Here is a 16158-nt window from a genome sequence, read left to right as displayed (position 1 = left end):
GGGCTAGGGTTAGAGAGAGGGTTAGGGTTCCGATTAGACCTAGGGTTAGGGTTATGTTGAGGGCTAGGGTTAGAGAGACAGTTAGGGTCACTATTGGACCTAGGTTTGGGTTATGTTGAGGGCTAGGGTTAGAGATCTCGTTAGGGTTACGATTGGACCTAGGGTTAGGGTTATGTTGAGGGCTAGGGTTATAGATCCGGTTACGGTTACGATTGGACCTAGGGTTAGGCTTATGTTGAGGGCTAGGGTTAGAGATCCGGTTAGGGTTAAGATTGGACCTAGGGTTAGGGTTATGTTGAGGGCCAGGGTTAGAGATCCGGGTAGGGTTACGATTGGACCTAGGGTTAGGGTTATGTTGAGGGCTAGGGTTAGAGATCCGGTTACGGTTACGATTGGACCTAGGGTTAGTGTTATGTTGAGGGCTAGGTTTAGAGTTCCTGTTAGGGTTACGATTGGACCTCGGGTTAGGGTTATGTTGAGGGCTAGGGTTAGAGATCCGGTTAGGGTTACGATTGGACCTAGGGTTAGGGTTATGTTGAGGGCTAGGGTTAGAGATCCGGTTAGGGTTACGATTGCACCTAGGGTTAGGGTTATGTTGAGGGCTAGGGTTAGAGATCCGGGTAGGGTTACGATTGCACCTAGGGTTAGGGTTATGTTGACGGCTAGGGTTAGAGATCCGGTTAGGGTCACGATTGGACCTTGGGTTAGGGTTATCTTGAGGGCTAGGGTTAGAGATCCGGTTAGTGTCACGATTGGACCTAGGGTTAGGGTTATGTTGAGGGCTAGGGTTAGAGATCCGGTTAGGGTCACGATTGCACCTTGGGTTAGGGTTATGTTGAGGGCTAGGGTTAGAGATCCGGTTAGGGTTACGATTGCACCTAGGGTTATGGTTATGTTGAGGGCTAGGGTTAGAGATCCGGGTAGGGTTACGATTGCACCTAGGGTTAGGGTTATGTTGAGGGCTAGGGTTAGAGATCCGGTTAGGGACACGATTGGACCTAGGGTTAGGGTTATGTTCAGGGCTAGGGTTAGAGATCCGGTTAGGGTTACGATTGGAACTAGGGTTACGGTTATGTTGAGTGCTAGGGTTAGAGATCCGGTTAGGGTCACGATTGGACCTAGGGTTAGGGTTAGGTTGAGGGCCAGGGTTAGAGAGAGGGTTAGGGTTACGATTGGAACTAGGGTTTGGGTTATGTTGAGGGCAGGGTTAGAGATCCGGTTAGGGTCACGATTGGACCTAATGTTAGGGTTATGTTGAGGGCTAGGGTTAGAGATCCGGTTAGGGTTACCATTGGACCTAGGGTTAGGGTTATGTTGAGGGCTAGGGTTAGAGATCCGGTTACGATTACGATTGGACCTAGGGTTAGTGTTATGTTGAGGGCTAGGGTTAGAGATCCGGTTAGGGTTACGATTGGACCTAGGGTTAGGGTTATGTTGAGGGCTAGGGTTAGAGATCTGGGTAGGGTTACGATTGGATCTAGGGTTAGGGTTATGTTGAGGGCTAGGGTTAGAGATCCGGTTACAGTTACGATTGGACCTAGGGTTAGGGTTATGTTGAGGGCTAGGGTTAGAGATCCGGTTACAGTTACGATTGGAACTAGGGTTAGGGTTATGTTGAGGGCTAGGGTTAGAGATCCAGTTAGGGTCACGATTGGACCTAGGGTTAGGGTTATGTTGAGGGCTAGGGTTAGAGATACGGTTAGGGTCACGATTGGACCTAGGGTTAGGGTTATGTTGAGGGCTAGGGTTAGAGATCCGGTTAGGGTTACGATTGGACCTAGGGTTAGGGTTATGTTGAGGGCTAGGGTTAGAGATCCGGGTAGGGTTACCATTGGACCTAGGGTTAGGGTTATGTTGAGGGCTAGGGTTAGAGATCCGGTTAGGGTTACGATTGGACCTAGGGTTAGGGTTATGTTGAGGGCTAGGGTTAGAGATCCGGTTAGGGTTACGATTGGACCTAGGGTTAGGGTTATGTTGAGGGCTAGGGTTAGAGACGGTTAGGGTTACGATTGGACCTAGGGTTAGGGTTATATTGAGGGCTAGGGTTAGAGAGACGGTTAGGGTTCCGATTGCACCTAGGGTTAGGGTTATGTTGAGGGCTAGGGTTAGAGATCCGGGTAGGGTTACGATTGCACCTAGGGTTAGGGTTATGTTGAGGGCTAGGGTTAGAGATCCGGTTACGGTCACGATTGCACCTTGGGTTAGGGTTATGTTGAGGGCTAGGGTTAGAGATCCGGTTAGGGTCACGATTGGACCTAGGGTTAGGGTTATGTTGAGGGCTAGGGTTAGAGATCCGGTTAGGGTCACGATTGCACCTTGGGTTAGGGTTATGTTGAGGGCTAGGGTTAGAGATCCGGTTAGGGTTACGATTGCACCTAGGGTTATGGTTATGTTGAGGGCTAGGGTTAGAGATCCGGATAGGGTTACGATTTGACCTAGGGTTAGGGTTATGTTGAGGGCAGGGTTAGAGATCCGGTTAGGGTCACGATTGGAGCTAGGGTTAGGGTTATGTTGAGGGCTAGGGTTAGAGATCCGGTTAGGGTTACGATGGGACCTAGGGTTAGGGTTATGTTGAGGGCTAGGGTTCGAGAGACGGTTAGGGTTACGATTGGACCTAGGGTTAGGGTTATGTTGAGGGCAGGGTTAGAGATCCGGTTAGGGTCACGATTGGACCTAGGGTTAGGGTTATGTTGAGGGCTAGGGTTAGAGATCCGGTTAGGGTTACCATTGGACCTAGGGTTAGGGTTATGTTGAGGGCTAGGGTTAGAGAGAGGGTTAGGGTTCCGATTAGACCTAGGGTTAGGGTTATGTTGAGGGCTAGGGTTAGAGAGACAGTTAGGGTTACGATTGGACCTAGGTTTCGGTTATGTTGAGGGCTAGGGTTAGAGATCTCGTTAGGGTTACGATTGGACCTAGGGTTAGGGTTATGTTGAGGGCTAGGGTTATAGATCCGGTTACGGTTACGATTGGACTTAGGGTTAGGCTTATGTTGAGGGCTAGGGTTAGAGATCCGGTTAGGGTTAAGATTGGACCTAGGGTTAGGGTTATGTTGAGGGCTAGGGTTAGAGATCCGGGTAGGGTTACGATTGGACCTAGGGTTAGGGTTATGTTGAGGGCTAGGGTTAGAGATCCGGTTACGATTACGATTGGACCTAGGGTTAGTGTTATGTTGAGGGCTAGGTTTAGAGTTCTGGTTAGGGTTACGATTGGACCTAGGGTTAGGGTTATGTTGAGGGCTAGGGTTAGAGATCCGGTTAGGGTTACGATTGGACCTAGGGTTAGGGTTATGTTGAGGGCTAGGGTTAGAGATCCGGTTAGGGTTATGATTGCACCTAGGGTTAGGGTTATGTTGAGGGCTAGGGTTAGAGATCCGGGTAGGGTTACGATGGCACCTAGGGTTAGGGTTATGTTGACGGCTAGGGTTAGAGATCCGGTTAGGGTCACGATTGGACCTTGGGTTAGGGTTATCTTGAGGGCTAGGGTTAGAGATCCGGTTAGGGTCACGATTGGACCTAGGGTTAGGGTTATGTTGAGGGCTAGGGTTAGAGATCCGGTTAGGGTCACGATTGCACCTTGGGTTAGGGTTATGTTGAGGGCTAGGGTTAGAGATCCGGTTAGGGTTACGATTGCACCTAGGGTTATGGTTATGTTGAGGGCTAGGGTTCGAGATCCGGGTAGGGTTACGATTGCACCTAGGGTTAGGGTTATGTTGAGGGCTAGGGTTAGAGATCCGGTTAGGGACACGATTGGACCTAGGGTTAGGGTTATGTTGAGGGCTAGGGTTAGAGATCCGGTTAGGGTTACGATTGGACCTAGGGTTAGTGTTATGTTGAGGGCTAGGATTAGAGATCCGGTTAGGGTTACGTTTGGACCTAGGGTTAGGGTTATGTTGAGGGCTAGGGTTAGAGAGACGGTTATTGTTCCGATTGGACCTAGGGTTAGGGTTATGTTGAGGGCTAGGGTTAGAGATCCGGTTAGGGTTACGATTGGACCTAGGGTTAGGGTTATGTTGAGGGCTAGGGTTAGAGATCCGGGTAGGGTTTCGATTGGACCTAGGGTTAGGGTTATGTTGAGGGCTAGGGTTAGAGATCCGGTTACGGTTACAATTGGACCTAGGGTTAGTGTTATGTTGAGGGCTAGGGTTAGAGATCCGGTTACGGTTACGATTGCACCTAGGGTTAGGGTTATGTTGAGGGCTAGGGTTAGAGATCCGGTTACGGTTACGATTGGACCTAGGGTTAGGGTTATGTTGAGGGCTAGGGTTATAGATCCGGTTACGGTTACGATTGGACCTAGGGTTAGGCTTATGTTGAGGGCTAGGGTTAGAGATCCGGTTAGGGTTAAGATTGGACCTAGGGTTAGGGTTATGTTGAGGGCTAGGTTTAGAGATCCGGGTAGGGTTACGATTGCACCTAGGGTTATGGTTATGTTGAGGGCTAGGGTTAGAGATCCGGGTAGGGTTACGATTGCACCTAGGGTTAGGGTTATGTTGAGGGCTAGAGTTAGAGATCCGGTTAGGGACACGATTGGACCTAGGGTTAGGGTTATGTTGAGGGCAGGGTTAGAGATCAGGTTAGGGTCACGATTGGACCTAGGGTTAGGGTTATGTTGAGGGCTAGGTTTAGAGATCCGGTTAGGGTTACCATTGGACCTAGGGTTAGGGTTATGTTGAGGGCTAGGGTTAGAGATCCGGTTAGGGTTACGATTGGACCTAGGTTAGGGTTATGTTGAGGGCTAGGGTTAGAGAGAGGGTTAGGGTTCCGATTAGACCTAGGGTTAGGGTTATGTTGAGGGCTAGGGTTAGAGAGACAGTTAGGGTCACTATTGGACCTAGGTTTGGGTTATGTTGAGGGCTAGGGTTAGAGATCTCGTTAGGGTTACGATTGGACCTAGGGTTAGGGTTATGTTGAGGGCTAGGGTTATAGATCCGGTTACGGTTACGATTGGACCTAGGGTTAGGCTTATGTTGAGGGCTAGGGTTAGAGATCCGGTTAGGGTTAAGATTGGACCTAGGGTTAGGGTTATGTTGAGGGCTAGGGTTAGAGATCCGGGTAGGGTTACGATTGGACCTAGGGTTAGGGTTATGTTGAGGGCTAGGGTTAGAGATCCGGTTACGGTTACGATTGGACCTAGGGTTAGTGTTATGTTGAGGGCTAGGGTTAGAGATCCGGTTAGGGTTACGATTGGACCTAGGGTTAGGGTTATGTTGAGGGCTAGGGTTAGAGATCCGGTTAGGGTTACGATTGGACCTAGGGTTAGGGTTATGTTGAGGGCTAGGGTTAGAGATCCGGTTAGGGTTACGATTGCACCTAGGGTTAGGGTTATGTTGAGGGCTAGGGTTAGAGATCCGGGTAGGGTTACGATTGCACCTAGCGTTAGGGTTATGTTGACGGCTAGGGTTAGAGATCCGGTTAGGGTCACGATTGGACCTTGGGTTAGGGTTATCTTGAGGGCTAGGGTTAGAGATCCGGTTAGTGTCACGATTGGACCTAGGGTTAGGGTTATGTTGAGGGCTAGGGTTAGAGATCCGGTTAGGGTCACGATTGCACCTTGGGTTAGGGTTATGTTGAGGGCTAGGGTTAGAGATCCGGTTAGGGTTACGATTGCACCTAGGGTTATGGTTATGTTGAGGGCTAGGGTTAGAGATCCGGGTAGGGTTACGATTGCACCTAGGGTTAGGGTTATGTTGAGGGCTAGGGTTAGAGATCCGGTTAGGGACACGATTGGTCCTAGGGTTAGGGTTATGTTCAGGGCTAGGGTTAGAGATCCGGTTAGGGTTACGATTGGACCTAGGGTTAAGGTTATGTTGAGGGCTAGGGTAAGAGATCCGGTTAGGGTTACGATTGGACCTAGGGTTAAGGTTATGTTGAGGGCTAGGGTTAGAGAGACGGTTAGGGTCATGATTGGACCTAGGGTTAGGGTTATGTTGAGGGCTAGGATTAGAGATCCGGTTAGGGTTACGATTGGACCTAGGGTTAGGTTTCTGTTGAGGGCTAGGGTTAGAGAGATGGTTATTGTTCCGATTGGACCTAGGGTTAGGGTTATGTTGAGGGCTAGGGTTAGAGATCCGGTTAGGGTTACGATTGGACCTAGGGTTAGGGTTATGTTGAGGGCTAGGGTTAGAGATCCGGGTAGGGTTTCGATTGGACCTAGGGTTAGGGTTATGTTGAGGGCTAGGGTTAGAGATCCGGTTACGGTTACAATTGGACCTAGGGTTAATGTTATGTTGAGGGCTAGGGTTAGAGAGACGGTTAGGGTCACGATTGGACCTAGGGTTAGGGTTATGTTGAGGGCAGGGTTAGAGAGGCGGTTAGGGTTCCGATTGCACCTAGGGTTAGGGTTATGTTGAGGGCTAGGGTTAGAGTTCCGGGTAGGGTTACGATTGCACCTAGGGTTAAGGTTATGTTGACGGCTAGGGTTAGAGATCAGGTTAGGGTCACGATTGGACCTAGGGTTAGGGTTATGTTGAGGGCTAGGGTTAGAGATCTGGTTAGGGTCACGATTGCACCTTGGGTTAGGGTTATGTTGAGGGCTAGGGTTAGAGATCCGGGTAGGGTTACGATTGCACCTAGGGTTATGGTTATGTTGAGGGCTAGGGTTAGAGATCTGGGTAGGGTTACGATTGCACCTAGGGTTAGGGTTATGTTGAGGGCTAGGGTTAGAGATCCGGTTAGGGTCACGATTGGACCTAGGGTTACGGTTATGTTGAGGGCTAGGGTTAGAGATCCGGTTAGGGTTACGATTGGACCTAGGGTTAGGGTTATGTTGAGGGCTAGGGTTAGAGATCCGGTTAGGGTTACGATTGGACCTAGGGTTAATGTTATGTTGAGGGCTAGGGTAAGAGATCCGGTTAGGGTTACGATTGGACCTAGGGTTAGGGTTATGTTGAGGGCTAGGGTTAGAGATCCAGTTAGGGTTACGATTGGACTTAGGGTTAGGGTTATGTTGAGGGCTAGGGTTAGAGAGGCGGTTAGGGTCACGATTGGACCTAGGGTTAGGGTTATGTTGAGGGCAGGGTTAGAGATCCGGTTAGGGTCACGATTGGACCTAGGGTTAGGGTTATGTTGAGGGCTAGGGTTAGAGAACCGGTTAGGGTTACGATTGGACCTAGGGTTAGGGTAATGTTGAGGGCTAGGGTTAGAGATCCGGTTAGGGTTACGATTGGACCTAGGGTTAGGGTTATGTTGAGGGCTAGGGTTAGAGAGACGGTTAGGGTCCCGATTGGACCTAGGGTTAGGGTTATGTTGAGGGCTAGGGTTAGAGAGACGGTTAGGGTCACGATTGGACCAAGGGTTAGGGTTATGTTGAGGGCTAGGGTTAGAGATCCGGTTAGCGTCACGATTGGACCTAGGTTAGGGTTATGTTGAGGGCCAGGGTTAGAGATCCCGTTAGGATTACGTTTGGACCTAGGGTTATGGTTATGTTGAGGGCTAGGGTTAGAGATCCGGTTACGGTTACGATTGGACCTAGGGTTAGGGTTATGTTGAGGTCTAGGGTTAGAGATCCGGTTAGGGTTACGATTGGACCTAAGGTTAGGGTTATGTTGAGGGCTAGGGTTAGAGATCCGGTTAGGGTTACGATTGGAACTAGGGTTACGGTTATGTTGAGGGCTAGGGTTAGAGATCCGGTTAGGGTTACGATTGCACCTAGGGTTATGGTTATGTTGAGGGCTAGGGTTAGAGATCCGGGTAGGGTTACGATTGCACCTAGGGTTAGGGTTATGTTGAGGGCTAGGGTTAGAGATCCGGTTAGGGTTACGATTGCACCTAGGGTTATGGTTATGTTGAGGGCTAGGGTTAGAGATCCGGTTAGGGTTACGATTGCACCTAGGGTTATGGTTATGTTGAGGGCTAGGGTTAGAGATCCGGTTAGGGTTACCATTGGACCTAGGGTTAGGGTTATGTTGAGGGCTAGGGTTAGAGATCCGGTTAGGGTCACGATTGCACCTTGGGTTAGGGTTATGTTGAGGGCTAGGGTTAGAGATCCGGTTAGGGTTACGATTGCACCTAGGGTTATGGTTATGTTGAGGGCTAGGGTTAGAGATCCGGGTAGGGTTACGATTGCACCTAGGGTTAGGGTTATGTTGAGGGCTAGGGTTAGAGATCCGGTTAGGGACACGATTGGACCTAGGGTTAGGGTTATGTTCAGGGCTAGGGTTAGAGATCCGGTTAGGGTTACGATTGGACCTAGGGTTAAGGTTATGTTGAGGGCTAGGGTAAGAGATCCGGTTAGGGTTACGATTGGACCTAGGGTTAAGGTTATGTTGAGGGCTAGGGTTAGAGAGACGGTTAGGGTCATGATTGGACCTAGGGTTAGGGTTATGTTGAGGGCTAGGATTAGAGATCCGGTTAGGGTTACGATTGGACCTAGGGTTAGGGTTCTGTTGAGGGCTAGGGTTAGAGAGACGGTTATTGTTCCGATTGGACCTAGGGTTAGGGTTATGTTGAGGGCTAGGGTTAGAGATCCGGTTAGGGTTACGATTGGACCTAGGGTTAGGGTTATGTTGAGGGCTAGGGTTAGAGATCCGGGTAGGGTTTCGATTGGACCTAGGGTTAGGGTTATGTTGAGGGCTAGGGTTAGAGATCCGGTTACGGTTACAATTGGACCTAGGGTTAATGTTATGTTGAGGGCTAGGGTTAGAGAGACGGTTAGGGTCACGATTGGACCTAGGGTTAGGGTTATGTTGAGGGCAGGGTTAGAGAGGCGGTTAGGGTTCCGATTGCACCTACGGTTAGGGTTATGTTGAGGGCTAGGGTTAGAGTTCCGGGTAGGGTTACGATTGCACCTAGGGTTAAGGTTATGTTGACGGCTAGGGTTAGAGATCAGGTTAGGGTCACGATTGGACCTAGGGTTAGGGTTATGTTGAGGGCTAGGGTTAGAGATCTGGTTAGGGTCACGATTGCACCTTGGGTTAGGGTTATGTTGAGGGCTAGGGTTAGAGATCCGGGTAGGGTTACGATTGCACCTAGGGTTATGGTTATGTTGAGGGCTAGGGTTAGAGATCTGGGTAGGGTTACGATTGCACCTAGGGTTAGGGTTATGTTGAGGGCTAGGGTTAGAGATCCGGTTAGGGTCACGATTGGACCTAGGGTTACGGTTATGTTGAGGGCTAGGGTTAGAGATCCGGTTAGGGTTACGATTGGACCTAGGGTTAGGGTTATGTTGAGGGCTAGGGTTAGAGATCCGGTTAGGGTTACGATTGGACCTAGGGTTAAGGTTATGTTGAGGGCTAGGGTAAGAGATCCGGTTAGGGTTACGATTGGACCTAGGGTTAGGGTTATGTTGAGGGCTAGGGTTAGAGATCCAGTTAGGGTTACGATTGGACTTAGGGTTAGGGTTATGTTGAGGGCTAGGGTTAGAGAGGCGGTTAGGGTCACGATTGGACCTAGGGTTAGGGTTATGTTGAGGGCAGGGTTAGAGATCCGGTTAGGGTCACGATTGGACCTAGGGTTAGGGTTATGTTGAGGGTTAGGGTTAGAGAACCGGTTAGGGTTACGATTGGACCTAGGGTTAGGGTAATGTTGAGGGCTAGGGTTAGAGATCCGGTTAGGGTTACGATTGGATCTAGGGTTAGGGTTATGTTGAGGGCTAGGGTTAGAGAGACGGTTAGGGTCCCGATTGGACCTAGGGTTAGGGTTATGTTGAGGGCTAGGGTTAGAGAGACGGTTAGGGTCACGATTGGACCAAGGGTTAGGGTTATGTTGAGGGCTAGGGTTAGAGATCCGGTTAGCGTCACGATTGGACCTAGGTTAGGGTTATGTTGAGGGCCAGGGTTAGAGATCCCGTTAGGATTACGTTTGGACCTAGGGTTATGGTTATGTTGAGGGCTAGGGTTAGAGATCCGGTTACGGTTACGATTGGACCTAGGGTTAGGGTTATGTTGAGGTCTAGGGTTAGAGATCCGGTTAGGGTTACGATTGGACCTAAGGTTAGGGTTATGTTGAGGGCTAGGGTTAGAGATCCGGTTAGGGTTACGATTGGAACTAGGGTTACGGTTATGTTGAGGGCTAGGGTTAGAGATCCGGTTAGGGTCACGATTGGACCTAGGGTTAGGGTTAGGTTGAGGGCCAGGGTTAGAGAGACGGTTAGGGTTACGATTGGAACTAGGGTTTGGGTTATGTTGAGGGCAGGGTTAGAGATCCGGTTAGGGTCACGATTGGACCTAGGGTTAGGGTTATGTTGAGGGCTAGGGTTAGAGATCCGGTTAGGGTTACCATTGGACCTAGGGTTAGGGTTATGTTGAGGGCTAGGGTTAGAGATCCGGTTAGGGTTACGATTGGACCTAGGGTTAGGGTTATGTTGAGGGCTAGGGTTAGAGAGACGGTTAGGGTTCCGATTGAACCTAGGGTTAGGGTTATGTTGAGGGCTAGGGTTAGAGAGACAGTTAGGGTCACGATTGGACCTAGGGTTAGGGTTATGTTGAGGGCTAGGGTTAGAGATCCTGTTAGGGTCACGATTGGACCTAGGTTAGGGTTATGTTGAGGGCTAGGGTTAGAGATCCCGTTAGGGTTACCATTGCACCTAGGGTTAGGGTTATGTTGAGGTCTAGGGTTAGAGATCCGTTTACGGTTACGATTGCACCTAGGGTTAGGGTTATGTTGAGGGCTAGGGTTAGAGATCCGGTTAGGGTTAAGATTGGACCTAGGGTTAGGGTTATGTTGAGGGCTAGGGTTCGAGATCCGGGTAGGGTTACGATTGGACCTAGGGTTAGGGTTATGTTGAGGGCTAGGGTTAGAGATCCGGTTACGGTTACGATTGGACCTAGGATTAGGGTTATGTTGAGGGCTAGGTTTAGAGATCCGGTTAGGGTTACGATTGGACCTAGGGTTAGGGTTATGTTGAGGGCTAGGGTTAGGGATACCGTTAGGGTTACGATTGGACCTAGGGTTAGGGTCATGTTGAGGTCTAGGGTTAGAGATCCGGTTAGGGTTACGATTGGACCTAGGGTTAGGGTTATGTTGAGGGCTAGGGTTAGAGATCCGGTTAGGGTTACGATTGGACCTAGGGTTAGGGTTATGTTGAGGGCTAGGGTTAGAGATCTCGGTAGGGTTACGATTGGATCTAGGGTTAGGGTTATGTTGAGGGCTAGGGTTAGAGATCCGGTTACAGTTACGATTGGACCTAGGGTTAGGGTTATGTTGAGGGCTAGGGTTAGAGATCCGGTTACAGTTACGATTGGAACTAGGGTTAGGGTTATGTTGAAGGCTAGGGTTAGAGATCCAGTTAGGGTCACGATTGGACCTAGGGTTAGGGTTATGTTGAGGGCTAGGGTTAGAGATATGGTTAGGGTCACGATTGGACCTAGGGTTAGGGTTATGTTGAGGGCTAGGGTTAGAGATCCGGTTAGGGTTACGATTGGACCTAGGGTTAGGGTTATGTTGAGGGCTAGGGTTAGAGATCCGGGTAGGGTTACGATTGGACCTAGGGTTAGGGTTATGTTGAGGGCTAGGGTTAGAGATCCGGTTAGGGTCACGATTGTACCTTGGGTTAGGGTTATGTTGAGGGCTAGGGTTAGAGATCCGGTTAGGGTCACGATTGGACCTAGGGTTAGGGTTATGTTGAGGGCTAGTGTTAGAGATCCGGTTAAGGTCACGTTTGGACCTAGGGTTAGGGTTATGTTGACGGCTAGGGTTAGAGATCCGGTTAGGGTTACGATTGGACCTAGGGTTAGGGTGATGTTGAGGGCTAGGGTTAGAGATCCGGTTAGGGTCACGATTGCACCTAGGGTTAGCGTTATGTTGAGGACTAGGTTTAGAGATTCGGTTAGGGTTACGATTGGACCTAGGGTTAGCGTTATGTTGAGCGCTAGGGATAGAGATCCGGTTAGGGTCACGATTGGACCTAGGGTTAGGGTTATGTTGAGGGCTAGGGTTAGAGAGACGGTTAGGGTCAAGATTGGACCTAGGGTTAGGGTTATGTTGAGGGCTAGGGTTAGAGATCCGGTTAGGGTTACGATTGCACCTAGGGTTAGCGTTATGTTGAGGACTAGGTTTAGAGATTCGGTTAGGGTTACGATTGGACCTAGGGTTAGCGTTATGTTGAGCGCTAGGGATAGAGATCCGGTTAGGGTCACGATTGGACCTAGGGTTAGGGTTATGTTGAGGGCTAGGGTTAGAGAGACGGTTAGGGTCACGATTGTACCTTGGGTTAGGGTTATGTTGAGGGCTAGGGTTAGAGATCCGGTTAGGGTTAACATTGGACCTAGGGTTAGGGTTATGTTGAGGGCTAGGGTTAGAGATCCGGTTAGGGTTACGATTGGACCTAGGGTTAGGGTTATGTTGAGGGCTAGGGTTAGAGAGACGGTTAGGGTTCCGATTGGACCTAGGGTTAGGGTTATGTTGGGGGCTAGGGTTAGAGAGACGGTTAGGGTCACGATTGGACCTAGGGTTAGGGTTATGTTGAGGGCTAGGGTTAGAGATCCGGTTAGGGTCACGATTGGACCTAGGTTAGGGTTATGTTGAGGGCTAGGGTTAGAGATCCCGTTAGGGTTACCATTGGACCTAGGGTTAGGGTTATGTTGAGGGCTAGGGTTAGAGATCCGGTTACGGTTACGATTGCACCTAGGGTTAGGGTTATGTTGAGGGCCAGGGTTAGAGATCCGGTTAGGGTTAAGATTGGACCTAGTGTTAGGGTTATGTTGAGGGTAAGGGTTCGAGATCCGGGTAGGGTTACGATTGGACCTAGGGTTAGGGTTATGTTGAGGGCTAGGGTTAGTGATCCGGTTACGGTTACGATTGGACCAAGGTTAGGGTTATGTTGAGGGCTAGGTTTTGAGATCCGGTTAGGGTTACGATTGGACCTAGGGTTAGGGTTATGTTGAGGGCTAGGGTTAGAGAGACGGTTAGGGTTCCGATTGCACCTAGGGTTAGGGTTATGTTGAGGGCTAGGGTTAGAGATCCGGGTAGGGTTACGATTGCACCTAGGGTTAGGGTTATGTTGAGGGCTAGGGTTAGAGATCCGGTTACGGTCACGATTGCACCTTGGGTTAGGGTTATGTTGAGGGCTAGGGTTAGAGATCCGGTTAGGGTCACGATTGGACCTAGGGTTAGGGTTATGTTGAGGGCTAGGGTTAGAGATACGGTTAGGGTCACGATTGCACCTTGGGTTAGGGTTATGTTGAGGGCTAGGGTTAGAGATCCGGTTAGGGTTACGATTGCACCTAGGGTTATGGTTATGTTGAGGGCTAGGGTTAGAGATCCGGATAGGGTTACGATTTGACCTAGGGTTAGGGTTATGTTGAGGGCAGGGTTAGAGATCCGGTTAGGGTCACGATTGGAGCTAGGGTTAGGGTTATATTGACGGCTAGGGTTAGAGATCAGGTTAGGGTTACGATTGGACATAGGGTTATGGTGATGTTGATGGCTAGGGTTAGAGATCCGGTTAGGGTTACGATTGGACCTAGGGTTAGGGTTATTTGAGGGCTAGGGTTAGAGATCCGGTTAGGGTTACGATTGGACCTAGGGTTATGGTTATGTTGAGTGCTAGGGTTAGAGATCCGGTTAGGGTTACGATTGGAACTAGGGTTAGGGTTATGTTGAGGGCTAGGGTTAGAGATCCGGTTAGGGTTATGATTGCACCTAGGGTTAGGGTTATGTTGAGGGCTAGGGTTAGAGATCCGGGTAGGGTTACGATGGCACCTAGGGTTAGGGTTATGTTGACGGCTAGGGTTAGAGATCCGGTTAGGGTCACGATTGGACCTTGGGTTAGGGTTATCTTGAGGGCTAGGGTTAGAGATCCGGTTAGGGTCACGATTGGACCTAGGGTTAGGGTTATGTTGAGGGCTAGGGTTAGAGATCCGGTTAGGGTCACGATTGCACCTTGGGTTAGGGTTATGTTGAGGGCTAGGGTTAGGGATCCGGTTAGGGTTACGATTGCACCTAGGGTTATGGTTATGTTGAGGGCTAGGGTTCGAGATACGGGTAGGGTTACGATTGCACCTAGGGTTAGGGTTATGTTGAGTGCTAGGGTTAGAGATCCGGTTAGGGACACGATTGGACCTAGGGTTAGGGTTATGTTGAGGGCTAGGGTTAGAGATCCGGTTAGGGTTACGATTGGACCTAGGGTTAGGGTTATGTTGAGGGCTAGGGTTAGAGATCCGGGTAGGGTTTCGATTGGACCTAGGGTTAGCGTTCTGTTGAGGGCTAGGGTTAGAGATCCGGTTACGGTTACAATTGGACCTAGGGTTAGTGTTATGTTGAGGGCTAGGGTTAGAGATCCGGTTAAGGTTACGATTGCACCTAGGGTTAGGGTTATGTTGAGGGCTAGGGTTAGAGATCCGGTTACGGTTACGATTGGACCTAGGGTTAGGGTTATGTTGAGGGCTAGGGTTATAGATCCGGTTACGGTTACGATTGGACCTAGGGTTAGGCTTATGTTGAAGGCTAGGGTTAGAGATCCGGTTAGGGTTAAGATTGGTCCTAGGGTTAGGGTTATGTTGAGGGCTAGGGTTAGAGATCCGGGTAGGGTTACGATTGCACCTAGGGTTATGGTTATGTTGAGGGCTAGGGTTAGAGATCCGGGTAGGGTTACGATTGCACCTAGGGTTAGGGTTATGTTGAGGGCTAGGGTTAGAGATCCGGTTAGGGACACGATTGGACCTAGGGTTAGGGTTATGTTGAGGGCTAGGGTTAGAGATCCGGTTAGGGTTACGATTGGACCTAGGGTTAGGGTTATGTTGAGGGCTAGGGTTAGAGATCCGGGTAGGGTTACGATTGGACCTAGGGTTAGGGTTATGTTGAGGGCTAGGGTTAGAGATCCGGTTAGGGTCACGATTGTACCTTGGGTTAGGGTTATGTTGAGGGCTAGGGTTAGAGATCCGGTTAGGGTCACGATTGGACCTAGGGTTAGGGTTATGTTGAGGGCTAGTGTTAGAGATCCGGTTAAGGTCACGTTTGGACCTAGGGTTAGGGTTATGTTGACGGCTAGGGTTAGAGATCCGGTTAGGGTTACGATTGGACCTAGGGTTAGGGTGATGTTGAGGGCTAGGGTTAGAGATCCGGTTAGGGTCACGATTGCACCTAGGGTTAGCGTTATGTTGAGGACTAGGTTTAGAGATTCGGTTAGGGTTACGATTGGACCTAGGGTTAGCGTTATGTTGAGCGCTAGGGATAGAGATCCGGTTAGGGTCACGATTGGACCTAGGGTTAGGGTTATGTTGAGGGCTAGGGTTAGAGAGACGGTTAGGGTCACGATTGGACCTAGGGTTAGAGTTATGTTGAGGGCTAGGGTTAGAGATCCGGTTAGGGTTACGATTGCACCTAGGGTTAGCGTTATGTTGAGGACTAGGTTTAGAGATTCGGTTAGGGTTACGATTGGACCTAGGGTTAGCGTTATGTTGAGCGCTAGGGATAGAGATCCGGTTAGGGTCACGATTGGACCTAGGGTTAGGGTTATGTTGAGGGCTAGGGTTAGAGAGACGGTTAGGGTCACGATTGGACCTAGGGTCAGGGTTATGTTGAGGGCTAGGGTTAGAGATCCGGTTAGGGTCACGATTGTACCTTGGGTTAGGGTTATGTTGAGGGCTAGGGTTAGGGATCCGGTTAGGGTTACCATTGGACCTAGGGTTAGGGTTATGTTGAGGGCTGGGTTAGAGATCCGGTTAGGGTTACGATTGGACCTAGGGTTAGGGTTATATTGAGGGCTAGGGTTAGAGAGACGGTTAGGGTTCCGATTGGACCTAGGGTTAGGGTTATGTTGAGGGCTAGGGTTAGAGAGACGGTTAGGGTCACGATTGGACCTAGGGTTAGGGTTATGTTGAGGGCTAGGGTTAGAGATCCGGTTAGGGTCACGATTGGACCTAGGGTTAGGGTTATGTTGAGGGCTAGGGTTAGAGATCCGGTTAGGGTCACGATTGCACCTTGGGTTAGGGTTATGTTGAGGGCTAGGGTTAGAGATCCGGTTAGGGTTACGATTGCACCTAGGGTTAGGGTTATGTTGAGGGCTAGGGTTAGAGATCCCGTTAGGGTTACCATTGGACCTAGGGTTAGGGTTATGTTGAGGGCTAGGGTTAGAGATCCGGTTACGGTTACGATTGCACCTAGGGTTAGGGTTATGTTGAGGGCCAGGGTTAGAGATCCGGTTAGGGTTAAGATTGGACCTAGTGTTAGGGTTATGTTGAGGGTAAGGGTTCGAGATCCGGGTAGGGTTACGATTGGACCT

The sequence above is a fragment of the Miniopterus schreibersii genome, assembly GCF_964146895.1.
Source record: "Miniopterus schreibersii genome assembly, chromosome: 4".
NCBI lineage: Eukaryota > Metazoa > Chordata > Mammalia > Chiroptera > Miniopteridae > Miniopterus > Miniopterus schreibersii.
The sequence above is the reverse complement of the archived record's forward strand: the minus strand, read 5'-3'. Positions refer to the sequence as shown.